The sequence below is a fragment of the Pristis pectinata genome, chromosome 22, assembly GCF_009764475.1.
Source record: "Pristis pectinata isolate sPriPec2 chromosome 22, sPriPec2.1.pri, whole genome shotgun sequence".
Classification (NCBI taxonomy): domain Eukaryota; kingdom Metazoa; phylum Chordata; class Chondrichthyes; order Rhinopristiformes; family Pristidae; genus Pristis; species Pristis pectinata.
The window spans coordinates 11,771,162-11,786,281 of NC_067426.1; the positions used below are offsets into that span (position 1 = coordinate 11,771,162).

Genomic DNA, 15,120 nt, shown 5'->3' on the forward strand with positions numbered 1-15,120 from the left:
ATTAGAAATAAGAGTACTGAGAACATTCGTGATCTTGCTGCAAGTAGAAAGGTTGGGATATTTTATTCCAGAACTGACAACTGTCAAACACTTAATTATATTGTTTGTTTTTGTATCCGCAGCTAAAGCAAGAAATCTGAATGAGTGTTAAGAAACCCATGCAAGGAAAAAGGGAATAAATCTGTGCTAATTACAGGATAAACCAAAAGGTAAATAAATTCTACTTTGGTGGGAATTTTATTGACTCTTGTTGCTGTTGTGGAATGTCAGCCTTGGAGGTACCTCTTTGATATGTTGTGCTTCTGCATTGGAACCTGGTGAATCAAATAATCTTTGGTCAAAAATTGCCAGTTGGTTTTTTACTCTTGAGTTTTCCTTTGATATACAAACCACCACAGTCCTCTGTTCGAACTGGTGAGTCCTAGGACTGTCAGTGTAACTGGGTCAGGCAAGATTTTTGCCACATCTAGCAATATTGGGATCGCTATTGCAACAGGGGAGCACTGCATTGTTGGTACATCTGGGAATATTGTTGAAGTAACTGAGGAGCATTGGAATTGGGAGTGCACTTTGTAATATTGGGATTGTTGATTTAACTGGGGAGTTCTGGGTATTTTGTTGTCACCCATTTCATGGAAGTTCACCTGCTGGAGTTGGGAGTGAAGTTGTAGCTGATAAACTACTCCATCAAAGGGTAATCCTGATTAGCTGTGGATGATTGAGACTGTTGTATGTAATGGTGCCGGCAGTTAGTGCCTTAATCCAGCGACTCTGGAGCTGTCTCTGTGCAGTTTGCACTTTCTCCCTCTGGTTCCCTTTGGTTGCTTTGGTTGCTTTGATTGCCTCCCATCTGAAAGATGTGATGGTGGGATAATTGGCTACTGAAAATTACCTCTTAGTGGGGGTAAGCAGCATCTGTGCAGGCAAAGAGAGAGAGAATAAGTTGCAGGAAAATAAGGACAGGGGGAATAGGACTTTGGGGATTGTTCTTCTAGGAGCTGAACCCAATGGCCAAATATTCTCCTCCCATGTAATAAGAAAGAAAAAGCTCTTTGATATTGTCACAGTTCAATGTAACTTTGAAAGAAAATGTGATTAATGAGTATTTCAATTCCCTCTCATTTCAGAAGTTTGTAACATTCAAGTTACAGTTGCTCACTGTAGACTGCAGGCATACTGCAGAAATGGGTGAGCAAGGCACTGGGTTTTGTGGAAGTGAGCAGAATTATAATCAAAACTGACACTGAGAAATCTTTAATGAGAACACTTACTGTACTGTGATTCAGGCACATGTTAAATGCCTCTGCCTAGTACAGAGGAAGAGGATTCATACTTTTCATGATCATGAAAGTGCTGATAAGCTTGCTGGGTATATGAGTTTTCTCTCTCTCTCTCCCATTCTGTTTGACAGATAGAGAACTGACATTGTGGTTGATTACTTTTCCTGGAGTGAAATAATCTACAAATCTGCTATATTACGAAATAAAATTCCACAGCAGCAAGAACCCTCCAAGTGCCACCTAGTCATATATTGTCTTGTGTAATCTTTTAACACGTCTTTTATATTAACAAATCAGAAGTACTTGAACTGCTGTTGCCAGAATGTTCAAGAACTTGCATTATTGATCAAATGAATGAAATAAGAAAGAAATGCTTAAGGAGTTGTTCAGGTTGCTTCTGCCTTAGTTCGGGGTAGCCATACAGACTTGAGAGTGCTCAAGGATGTACTTCAGAGGGAGAAGGAGGCCCTTCAGCCCCTTGGGTCCAGGCCAGCTCCCAGTAGAGCAATCCCCTGTCCTATTCACCTTCACCTTATTTCCCTAAAGCACTACTCCAGGGAAAAGAGCATGCACCCCTCTGTTTCTCTGTCACCCACATCCAGCCTGAAGCAATCCTATGGGTTGGGGAAATAGACCCACTTAGAGTCGCCATCATCTGAGAACTGAAGTTTAATCTCTGGAACACCACCGCAAGCAATGTCATGGAAAAGAAACAGGGGTATTAAGAAAATTTATTTGAAAAACACAGTGATGCTGGAGGAACTCAGCAAGCCAGGCAGCATCCGTGGAGAAAAGCAGGCGGTCAATGTTTTGGGTCAGGACTGTTCTCCACAGATGCTACCTGGCCTGCTGAGTTCCTCCAGCATCATCGTGTATTTCATCTATATTCTGGCATCTGCAGTCCTTTGTTTCTCTAAGAAAATTTATTTCTTATAATTGTGTGAAATAATGGTTATTTGGTTGACAGTTGTGAATCATCCAATTAAGTGATAAAATATGTTCTCATTTTCTGATTGGCCTGGGAAGTTGGGGCCACTGATTGGATGGGTGTTTTGAGTGACCAATGGCAGGCTGGCATACTTGGAGGCAGTGGTCATGTAATGAAGCCATTAGGAATATATTTATCTCGAGCTGGCAGCCCAAGTCCTCTGTGGAAACAACTGTTGCAAAGCGTCAACAAGAATTGGTTGCTAAAACTTTGCTATCTTACATCCATTCACACAACTATTTCTTGCACGTAATCAACAGTAAAGGAGAGAACTTGGGTAGCTGTGAGCCTTGTACATTTCAGCTGCTGGGGCTGTGCTCAGTTAAAGCAGTAATTGAATTAAATTTGATCTCAATTTGAAGGAATATTAAAGATAGAAAGTGTTTTTATTAAATGAAAAATAATGGGACTGTGATCTGATAATTATGATCTCACCATGAACCCATGAAGTAGGGGCATTGGCAATCTGCTGGCATAGTGTGCCCATTTTCTTAATATGCATCCTTGGCAGTTTGTTAATAAAGCCATTGTTGTGATGAGCCAGTCTTGAGTTCTGCCTTGGTGCAGTGGCTATTGCTGTATTCCACAACCTCAATAGACCAGAGTCTGATGTACTGTCGGCCAGCAGGGTCGGACAACGTGAGGCTGGCCAGATGGGCAGTAACGAGAGATGAGGGAGAGCTTCAGATAGAGTATAGACTGTACATTCTGCAGGCTCAGAATACATAATGCTGAAGCTTTGGATTCCATGATTGTATTCTTCACGTGTTTCACAGTGATTACATTTCCAAAGTACTCAGTTGATATCCCGAGATTGTGAAAGGCACTATATAAATATAAATCTTCCTTCCTACTCTATGGAGAGAGTGACCCCTTTCACATACACAACATCATCCTTGGATAAGACAATTTGTACACTGTGGGATGTTTCCCTGGTAATGCATTTTGTGTGTTGTGAAGTAATGCTTTACACTAAAACAGTTTGTGGGGTGAGAATCCTGCTTACTTTTTTTTGGTAAAAGCGTGAATCTATCACCTTTTATGTGTTGATCGGTGTTGCTCAGGGAAAATGCCCCTACATAAGATAAGATACCTTTATTAGTCACATGTACATCGAAACACACAGTGAAATATATCTTTTTGTGTAGTGTTCTGGGGGCAGCCCGCAAGTGTCACCACGCTTCCGGCGCCAACATAGCATGCCCACAACTTCCTAACCCTTACGTCTTTGGAACGTGAGAGGAAACCGGAGCACCCGGAGGAAACCCACGCAGACATGGGGAGAACGTACAAACTCCTTTCAGACAGTGGCCGGATTTGAACCCGGGTCACTGGCGCTGTAAAGTGTTAAGCTAACCGCTACACTACTGTGCCTGCCCCTATGTAATCCCCTTGAGTAATGTCACACAGGTGAAATCATCATTCTCCCATAAGAGTAAGTATGGATGAATCAAAGAATGGCTATAGCACAGAAGAAGCCATTCAGCCTGTCGGGTCTGTACTGGCTCTCTGTTGTATATATATTTTTTAAAAAATGCAAAAATACAGAGCAACACACAAAAAATGCTGGAGGAACTCAGCAGGTCAGGCAGCATCTATGGAGGGAAATGAACAGTTGACACGTCAGGCCGAAACCCTTCATCAGGACTGGAAAGAAAGAGGGTAGAAGCCAGAAATACAACAAATATACAAAATAAACAAAAGTATGCAAAAATACAGAGTGTGGTGGAGGACAATAATGTTGGCACTAAGAATAGTTTGGAGGACAGACACTGAAATTCATGAGTAGTCAGCCACAGCACTGGTGGGTAATTTCTCAATCACCTGCATGTCCATTTCATCAGCATGATGCCTCTCTGATGGTGGACTTCTCAAATTAGAGCTTCCCCACTGTTGCAGGAAACCTTCATCCTACCCGATTTGTTTAACCACTGGAATCTGGGGAGTATGTTCAGACCCCTGTATCCCCAGCACACCCTGTATTTTGTGTGCAGTGTATGATATGCACTGTGTGCAGGTGCTGGAGGGAAAGAAGGTTTAAGGTGGTGGATGGGGTGCCAATCAAGTGGACTGCATTGTCCTGTATGAGGTTAGACTTCTGGAATGCATGCAAAAAACATCACACTCCTGCCTTTTGGAAATGGTTTCTCCTTATTTGCTCTTTCAAAACCTTCCACAGTTTGGAAATTTTACTGAATCCTTCCCCTCAAGATGTTATCTGCTTTGAGAAGAATTCCAGCTTTTTAAGCTTTTCTATTATTGACCAGGTCACGAGGAGAATTCCCCTTTACTCTGCTCTGAATGGTGCCAAGTGCTTGTTAGCGCCAACCTGGATAAACTCTCACCTGCAGATTGCCAGCTCCATCACTGCTACCCTGTGTGGGTTTCCTCCGGGTGCTCCGGCTTCCTCCCACATTCCAAAGATGTACGGGTTAGTAGGTCAACATGGGTGTAATTGGGTGGCGTGGGCTCATTGGGGCTGGAGGGCCTGTTACCGTGCTGTATAAATAAAGTTTAAAAATCCTCCACCTCCAATCCCTCCCAGTGAAAGGACTTTTCTTTCCCCAGCTCCAACTTTTCTATAACTAATAAATAAAAATGTTCACGAAGAATTTAGACACCTTTTTTTCTCTCATGGAGTTTGCTCACAGTAAAGGCCAGGAGATTAAAATGTCATCTTCCAGGGTAGCACTGAGATATTAAGTTGCTGACACCTACCATTATAAAACAGTATCTAATCTGCTTTACCATTAGTAACACCATGGAAGAGAACCATCATGTATTTACTGCATGCTACTGATCTTTGACTGACTCCAGGTTATGTTTAGCTGGCAAGTGCCAACAGGGAAGCATTTGCAAGGTCATGTTGTACACCGGATAGCAGTCGGTGGTGGTCTGTAAGTCTGTGATGGTCTGCAAGTCTGTGAGCAAGGTCATGGCAGGCTGAGAGATTGTGCTGAAGAACTTATAAAGGTGTATAAAATCATGAGGGGCAGAGTTGAGGTTGATGAACTCAGGGTTGGGGAATCAAGAACTAGAGGGCATAGGTTTTGAGTGAGAGGGGATGGATTTAATAGGAATCTGAGGGGCAACATTTTCACCCAGAGAGTGGTGCGTATATGGAACAAGCTGCCAGAGGAAGTGGTCGACGCAGGTACAATAACAACATTTAAAAGACACTTGGACAGGTACATGGATAGGAAACGATTAGCGGGATATGGGCCAAACGCAGGGAAGTGGGACTAGCTTAGATGGGCATCTTGGTCAGCATGGACCAGTTGGGCCGAAGGGCCTGTTTCCATGCTGTTTGACTCGAAGTGTGCACCCAGTGCCAGTCATTTTAAGTGTAACCTGATTTCCAAGCTAATACGGGGAGAAAGAGATGGCTAAAATCTCAGTGATTTTAGCCAACTCTGGGATTTGTTGATGTGCGTCCTCCCAAGCCAACTAAAGCCACAGAGGTTTTACAACATCTGTTTTTAATACTTATATTTTTTAAATGTAGGTATAATTACTGGATTGCGAAAAGGCCAGAAAGCTGTTTACTTGGACAATGTGTTTCAGAGTTCCAGGAAAACTCTTGTTTAATTATTGGTGAAGCTAGAAATTCAGCTTCAAAACTTTGGTCAAAAATTGAGTTACTGAAAACGTTCTCACTAAAGTTAAAATCCCTGGGCTTTGCCTCTTTATTCCATTCAGACTCCTCAGTCACTCGTGCTGTACTATTCTATGTTCTATGTTCACGCACTTTGTGGTCACTCCCCATTTACACTCAATTATTACTCTCTCGCTTCACCCACATTCTGAGTTACTCCCCATTCACTCACTCTGAGCTCACTCTACTCACTCACCCCTCACCCGCCCAGTGCTTGCTTACTCTTACTCACTCCTCACTCTCTTGAACTTATTTTCTGACTTCAAGACTTAGCTACTGCCATAATTATATTCAAAGAAAGATTTTCCAGATGTAAATGCCAATGCTCATAAAATCCTCTGCTCGAGTACAATCGCCCCATCACCCAACGTTTCTTTACCAGATGTTCATTGTTCACTCTGGGTGAAATTGCCAAAAGATATCAAATCACAGTGACATCTTTAAGATGCTAGTTTTGAAAGCTCACCTCACTAGTTTGGCTGTTCTCACCACATCATGGTTGCCATTTCATCATTCGTGGGATGGAGACAGATAGATGCCTGTAGCTTCACTGCATATAATCAGAATACAGCCAGGCTGCCCACTTAGGGTTGTTGTCTGTAGGTCCTGTAGCTCATCTCCCTTGTGTGTGTATTTAGATGTCAGGAGAGAATAATAATTTGTGATTTATTATGAAAGGAAGTACTAGTATTTAAATATCACCTCCTATAACCTGAACATTCCAAACTGCTTTGCAACGAATAAAGTACTTTAATTGCAGTGGCCACGTTTATAACCTGGTAACAGATGGAAGCCAGTTTTTGCACAGCATAAGTCCACGAACACCAATGAATTTTTGACCAGACTATCTGAGGGTCTCTTGGCTGAGGGAAAAGTATTGGCCAGGACACTGTGTGAACTCCCCAATTCTTCAGAATAATGTCCTGGGATGTTTAACGTCTTCTGGAGAAGGAAACCTTGGTTTATCATTTTATCTGAAAGACAGCTTCTCCAACAGTGCAATACTCCCTCGGTGTTGTGCTGGGATTCCTGAACTCAATTACATAATCCAGTTAAGTTGAGTTTATTGTCATGTGCACAAGTACTGTGGGGTACAGGTACAATGAAAAACTTGCTTGCAGCAGCATCGCAGGCGCAAAGGTACAGACAACACACAGAATATAAATTATACTTAAATTACACATAGATTATACAAGACAGTGAAGAGAGAGAAAAGAAAGACTATGCAAAAGCAAGACCGGAGTACAAAAAAAAAGACACAATCAGAGGTAAATCCATGGGAGTGGAAGAGGTGGTGTGTAGTGTTCCATTGCATCAGGTCTCTGGAGCAGGTCTTGAATCTTCAACCTTCTGACCCAGAGGGACAGAAAGCACTCATGGTAGGACAGTAGGAAGGCACTCCCTAACATGACCTGCACATAAAGAAAGGCCTCTTGGTTAAGGTCTTGCAGAGCAACAGAGTTCCAGGAGACCAGCCATTGGAAATAATCTGCACAACACTGGAGAGTGGGAATGAGTCAAAGCTGGTGCTTGGTGCTGTGTGCCATACCACATGGAATTTGGGTAAAGTGAATGGTTAAACTCTCAACTTGTCATGCCAGCATGTTCTGATAACATCAGGGAAGAGAAACTGTAAGAGAAGCAGGGAAGAGGCATGGTAGTGTAGCGGTTAGTGTAACGCTATTACAGCACCAGCGACCCGGGTTCAATTCCTGCCACTGCCTGTAAGGAGTTTGTACATTCTTCCCGTGTCTCCGTGGGTTTCCTCCGGGTGCTCCGGTTTCCTCCCACATTCCAAAGACGTACGGGTTAGGAGTTGTGGGCATGCTATGTTGGCGCCGGAAGAGTGGCGACACTTGCGGGCTGCCCCCAGCACATTCTCAGTAACACAAAAAGATGCATTTCACTGTGTGTTTCAATGTACATGTGACTAATAAATAAATATCTTAATCACACATTCTGGCCTCTGAAAATACTGAAGCATTTGTTTTCAGATCTCCTTTGCAACGTGGTTGCTTTTCACGGTTGTGCCTTTGAGGTGCCCAGGATAAAAAATACACAACTGATTGTACAGGAGAAAAAGCTCCACTCTTAGGGTTTACACATGAAGCAATCAAGTACAAGATAATTCACAATGAGCTTTTAAAATAAGAAAGGAAAAAGAGTTCATTGGAACTGAGAGATAAATTATTGAAGGACTCTAGATTGAGGAGCATTGCCCATTTAACACAGGTATGAGTGAATTTTTTTCTCCCAGAGGGTTGTGAGTCTTTGGAACTCTCTTCCTCAAAGAGTGCTGGAAGCCGAGTCTTTGAATATTTTTAAGACAAAAGTAGATAGATTCTTGCTAAGCAAGGGCATGAAAGGTTTTTCACAGGCAAAGTTGAGGTTACCATCAAATTAGCCATGATCTTATTAAAAGGTACAATAGGCTTGAGGGGCCATGGACCACTCCTTTTCCTAATTTGTAGGTTTGTATGAGCTTTTAAAAACCTTCCAAAATAATCTAAATTTGGTAAAGGAATAGCTGTAGGAATAAAGGTGAGAACTGTGGTAAACAGTAACGTTTCCTGTCTCTATCTCTGCAACTCCTTCTGCTCCGCATGTCATCAAAATCAGTGAGCTCCTCCAATACTTACTTCTTGCTCATCTCCAATTTTCATTGCTTCGCCTTAACCATCTTACCTTCATTCCCCCCATTCCCTGAACCCCTCTGCTGCTCTTTAAACCCCATTTCTTTGACTTGGCCATTAGTAACCTGTCCTCATGTCTCTTTGTAGCATATTTTGTTCAGTAACAGTTCCTTGGGACATTTTATGAAGTGAAAAGTGCAATAGAAATACAAACTTTTAATCTTGTTATTAAAAACATGAAAATATTTGAGCTGGGATGTATATGAATGGCCACTGTGCTCTGCTGCCTGTTGGTGGTTAGAGTACTGTACATAACTCCATTCTGATTACCTTCTACTTTATCCCCATGCTCTGCAGGATGAAGCTCCTGGTGATAAAGTTTTGGTAATTTGCGTGAGCTCTTTTGATGCCTTTTGGTTATGAAGAGAGATGGGAGAAGGGAGAAAGCTACAGTGCAAGATAACATGGAGGGAAAGGTGAGCTGAGCCAGAGAGTAGCGTCTAGGTGACTTACAGACAAGGAATTTAGTGGTTGAACCAAGCTGTCTGCCTCACCCTCTATCCCCGCAGAGTCAGCCATTATGTGCCTCCCTTTGTCTCAGTTCAGATACAGCCAGAGATGACACCAGAGATAAAATATTTAAGCTGTGAGAATTTCCTTGCCAATAGAAGATTAAGAGGTGATCTAATCAAGGTGTTTGAGATGATGGAGGGTTTTGATAGGGCAATTCGATGAAACCATTTTCTCTCATGGGAGATGTAACCTTCAAAGTAGAGTCAGGGTGTTCAGAGGGGCATCAGGAAGAATGTCATCATACTGGGGGGTAGAAGAAACCTGGAACTCTCTTACCCAACAAAATCTTGTGGTTGGGGGTTAGTTGCAAATTTCAAAATAGCAATTGATAGATTTATGTTAAGTGAGGATCTTAAGTGATACGCAATCAAAGAAGGTGGATGAGGTTAAGATACAGATTTGTTGTGATCCAACAGAATGGCACAAAATAACGGAGGGGTTTATTATCTGCTCACACTCTTACATTCTTGCAGTGAGGGAAGTCCCAGAATTAACCTGTTATCAGACTATCTCTAATTCTGCTGATATTAGTATCAGCTACTCAGAGGCAAAGGTTGCATGTTTTTCTCCATCTTAGTAAGAACTTGGCCAGGTCCATTTCTCTGAGGCTGCCTTGTATCTAATGTCATCCCAGCATTAGTTAGATGCAACCATCTCTGGGGCTGTTGAGGACCTACATTTGAGGGGGAAGATGATGAGATGAGAGGTTTTCCCTCATCTCTCTGTAGCTATTTTATTAGGTCTGTTTGATTTATGGCCCTCACAGATCAAGTTTAAAATGTTTAATACACAGTGTCAGAAGAGCTTGTACAAAAATCCCTTGTCTCTCCATGGGAATCATTTGTTAACATCTTACATGATGTACAGTCGGAGAATTTGCTGCCGGTTTGTCAGTGGGGGGGGGGGGGGGTGGAGATCAGATTTCCTCTCATCTATGTCCTTGTGATCCCTCAGCTTATCCTTTCCTACACTCTCCTGACTGTCTGCAAACTTTAAGCTTCTACAAAAGTGTGCTGCCCATATCCTAACTCTATTTAAGTTCCATTCACCCATCAGTGTTGTACTTGCTGGTCAACATTGACCAGCAATGCCTTTGGGTTTTAGTCCTTGTTTTGGAATCTCTCTATATCCTCACCTCTCCCAGTAATCACTCTAATCTTCACCTGCCCAACAACATGCTGAGTCCTCACTTCACCACCTCCCACTTATCCATGATTCTAATTGTTCCAGTATTGAAGCTTCTGTCCATCATAGGCCAGACAGTGCAATTTCCTCCCTGAACCCTTCCACCATTCTACCTTCTCTCTTAGGACAGCCCTTAAAAACTTGCTTTTTGACCACCTACCCTAATATCTGCTTGTTTGGCTCAGTGTCAGGTTTGATTTGATATTACTCCTGTGAAACAGCTTGGGATGATTTATATAAAGGAGCTATAGAAATGACAGTTGCTGCTGTTGCTTTCAAATAACCTACCAGATTTGTTTTATATGAAAAAAAATGGTAATATTGGCTGAGGGCTTCTAAACTTGTCTTTCTCTCCAAGCTTACTGATGGAACACTGAATTCTCAGGTGTTATTGATGCCAAAAGCCAATTTGTTATGAATCTTAAGTTCTTTTTTTCTGTCTAATTCAATGACATCACTCCCAGGTTTGAGTGTGGCTCATTTTCCATGCTATCCATCTCAAATTTTCTCTTGATACTAACATGAATAAAGTAGTTGGATTGATATATCAGGATGTGTGATAATAATTTTGAAACATGTGAAATTTTTGAACGCACACAGTCATTTTCCAGGGAAAGGGAATCTAAAACTAGAGGGCATAGGTTTAAGGTGGGAGGGGAAAGATTTAAAAGGGTCCTGAGGGCAACTTCTCACACAGAAGGTGGTGGGTATATGGAATGAGCTGCCAGAAGAAGTGGTTGAGGCATGTACAATAACAACATTTAAAAGACACTTTGACAGGTACAAAGATAGGAAAGGGTTAGAAGGATATAGGCCAAATGCTGGCAAATGGGACTAGCTTAGTTTTGCACCTTGGTCAGCATGGACAAGTTGGGCTGAAGGGCCTGTTTCCGTGCAGTATCACTCTATGACTATAACAAATCAGTGGATTTCTTTTTAAAGTTCTTAAAAGTCTCACATCTCTGTTTTCCTGCATTGTAACAACTGTGCTCCTGAACTGAACAATGGCTTTGCTCATTGCCCTTGAAAAGGTGCCTGTACACTCGAAATTTTAAAAAACAAATCTGAAATAAAAACAAACAAAATTCTGGAAACACACAGCAGGTCAGGCAGTATCTGAGGAAAGAGGAACAGAGTTAATATTTCAGGTCGAAGACCATTTTTCAGAACTGCCTCTTTGAACAAATATCATCTTCCAGGTGATGGTACTTCCACAATAGTCTTAGGTCAGGAGTTCCCACACTTTGACCAGGTAAGACCTAAGTCAGAGTGGAGAAAATATGGTGCCATTGTCATTTTAGTGACACCTTTGCTCGATCCTCAGTGAGAACAAGGCAATTGGATCGATGTCAGCAACCACAGTTTAGTAGTTAGATCACTGAACAAGATCAATGTCTTGGGTGATGATGCAACTTCTGTTATTCCAATTGATTAGTGAGTATTCTATTATCCTGATTGGAGTGGAAAACTTTGATACATTAAGGTTGCCATGCATGCACTGGGAATCATGTATTTAGCAGCTAGAATCAAGTTGTTTTATCTGGTTTCCACATATGTGGCAGGGCTGAGAACAAGGGGTTCTGACCTATGTCCGAGATCTCCTTCTCCCCCTGCTGGTCTGTGTTTGACTGAAGATCCCATTACAATATTAGAAGAAGAATGAAACAAATACCCCAAAAACCACCAAAACCAGATAAAATGCATTATAATCTCACTGTTTTTACAAAATAGCCCCAAAAGAAATTTGACAGCATTCCATGTTAATTGCTTTGGAGTGTTTTTGGGCTTTTTATTCTCTTTTGTTAACTGGTGGTCCCAAAGCCAACAAAATGCACCCAGATATTTGAAGTAAATCCCTTCAAAGTGCTGAGCTCTTTCTGATGATGGTTTAATGCCAAGCTTGACTATTTTTTCTTTTAAATTGCTTATACCACAAGAAAGCTGTGAAGGAAAGGCTTTTTATTTTTGAGATGTGCTGGATACTCACAGTGCACTTTGTCCCAGTCCTGACTACTTCTGCAAAAAGATCTCAAGCCAAGAATTCCCTTATTGTCTTACTCCCAATGAATGAGAACTTGATGGTGAGCTATGTCAAACCTTGCCCAATAGGATATGACCTCACAAGAAGATGGTGCAGCTTCACGTCCCACATCTCCATGAAAGTAGCGTCACAGGTCGGCAGGGTGGTCAAGAAGGCGTTTGGCACATTGACCTTCATCAGTCAGGGCACTGAGTAGAGGAGTGGGAACATCATGATGCAGTTGGACAACTCATTGGTGAGGCCACACTTGGTGTATTGTGTACAGTTTTGGTCACCCTGTCAGAGGAAAAACATATATCAGTACAGCACAGGAACAGGCCCTTCAGCCCACAATGTTGTACCAAGCTAATTAAATTAGTAATCAAATGCCCAACTAAACTAATCCCTTCTGCCTACATAATGTCCACATCCCTCCATTTCCTGCACATTTATGTACCTATCTAAGAGCCTCCAAAACGTCCCTATCTCCACCCACCACTCTCTGTGTAAAAAAAACTTGTCCCACACATCTCCTTTGAACTTACCCCCTCTCACCTTAAATGCATGCCCTGATTAAGCTGCAATCATTAAGCTGGAAAGTGTTGCGAAGAAGGTTTATGAGAATGTTGCCAGGAATCGAGGGCCTGAGTTGTAGGGAGAGTTTGGGCAGGCTCAGAATTTATTTCTTGGAACGTAGGGGACTGATGGGTAACCTTATAGAGGTGTATAAAGTCATAAAGGGTATAGGCTGTCATTTTCCCAGGGAAAGGGAACAAAAAAACTAGAGGGCATAGGTTTGAGGTGAGAGGGGAAAGATTTAAAAGGGACCTGAGGGGCAACTTCTTCACACAGAGGTGGTGTGGACATGGAATGAATTGCCAGAGAATGCAGTTGAAGCAGGGACAATAACAACATTTAAAAGACATTTGGACGGGTACATGGATAGAAAATGTTTAGAGGGATAAGGTCCAAATATGGGCAAATGGTACTATCTTGAGTGAGCACCTTGATTGGCATGGATGAGTAGGGCCGAAGGGCCTGTTTCCGTGCTGTATGACTCTATAACTCTTGTGTAATGGAATTCCCAACCACCTCCCCCAACACACCCGGTCACGTCCAACAGCGCATTCACTCACACTCACTCCAGCGCCTGGAACTGTGACCACTGCTGTTCTTTTAGCCAGATATTCCAGGGCTTTTGTTTGGTGCTTTGTTCCCATCATACGCACCCCACAAATCTTTCAGTCGGCTCTCTCCCGGAAACTTATGCCCTCTTTCTCTCCTTACCTTTAAAAACCTTGTTATGGATTCCCTTTTACAAGGTTAACTCTTCAAATTTGTTGACCATCCATCAGTCCTTTGTTGACCACTTTAGGACATCATAACAATACATAGAATTACACAGAGTGTCCAGCACAGAAACTAGCCAGTCTAAGCTATTGTTTATGCACTAAATATGCCTCTTAACCTCCTCTAACCTCACCTTATCTCATCCTATCAGCACAATCTCATATTTATTTTGCCCTTATTTGCTGATCAAGCTGCCCTGTGAATTTATTTTGTTTGTTCTCTGCCAACTCCAATGCCAGTGGATTAACACAAGGTAATTTTGTTCAGCATATTGGACTGCTTATCATAGTTAAAGACCACTGAACATATGGTAGTTATTCTCAGAGGATATTTAGCTCCTCCAGCCTATTCTGGCATTCAGTGAGACCTCTATCTCTTAATTTTGTCCCACTCACCTTGGCACCATTGTCTAGCAAACCTTATTCAGCTCAGACCAAATATGACTTCCATTTGAGTCCACTGACCAAGGTCATGAATCCTTCCATTGCTGGGCACAATGGTCTATGAATTTACTCAAGGGATGGTGATTGCTGGATTGACCTTTAGGTAGACTTGAAGGGGGGGGGGCTCTGTGGCACCCTTCAGATAATAAATTGAGCTGATGTTATTACACAGTAGGGACTTTGTGCCTATTCTATTCATTCACTAACTAATGGTCTTTGAGTCCCAGTTCAGATGCTGGTCAAAATTAAACTCTGTTCTTACGTCCCATCTTCTTGAAAAGTGTGGAGCGAGGGATTCGAACTGGCAGCTGCCCTCCACCAGAGAACGTTGCCAACGCTCCAGATTTGTCCCTGAACTTTTAGAAATGAAAAGTTAATCTCATAGACCCTGTTTCAGGCAACCTTGGAAACTATTGAATGTTTAAAATCAAATTATGCATTTCCTTCCTATTCTTTGGGACCTTTTGTTTCTTCTCTTCATACATATTGGACTAGGTGGGATGTTTGGAGCTACGTGGTCATTTAACGAAGCCTCCGCAAACAAGTCCAACAGGAGTTGGCAACAACAGCTTCCCTCCTCTTGCCCATGTGCTTCATGGTATTATGGAGTTAGTATGGGACAGAAGACCATTCCATCCACCTAATCCATCCCATTCTCTGCAGAGTAATTTATTCAGTCTCATCCCCTACTCTTTCCCTGAAGCCCTGTCAGTCATTTTCCCTTTTGAAAGTCCTGATTGACTGACACTGCTTCCCCCACCCTTATGGTTCCCGATCATCATTATTCTCTGTATGACATTAGGAGGTGGTTGCAAGTTTAACCATGACAGCCTCATTAATGTGATGGCAGTCTGCCAGTGGGATCCATTTCCTGGCCTCTGGGGAAAGTTAGGAGAGGGTCCTTGTCAATCAGTTGGTCTTGATTTTACTGGCATGTGAGCAACCAGCCTATTTTAACAGCCATCTGTGGGGTTAAAATTGTACATGCAGCAA

The 15,120-nt window shown here is 42.3% G+C and overlaps 1 protein-coding gene across 3 annotated transcripts in view; it reads left to right on the forward strand.

The window, feature by feature from the left end:
- Positions 1 to 15,120, forward strand: part of LOC127581755 (transcription factor HIVEP3-like) — a 414,925-nt gene that overhangs the window by 218,746 nt on the left and 181,059 nt on the right. For all 3 annotated transcript variants that reach the window (XM_052036442.1, XM_052036447.1, XM_052036443.1), the window contains exon 3: positions 123 to 209. The gene's annotated coding sequence lies outside the window, so the exon portion shown is untranslated. The remainder of the gene's footprint in view (positions 1 to 122; positions 210 to 15,120) is intronic.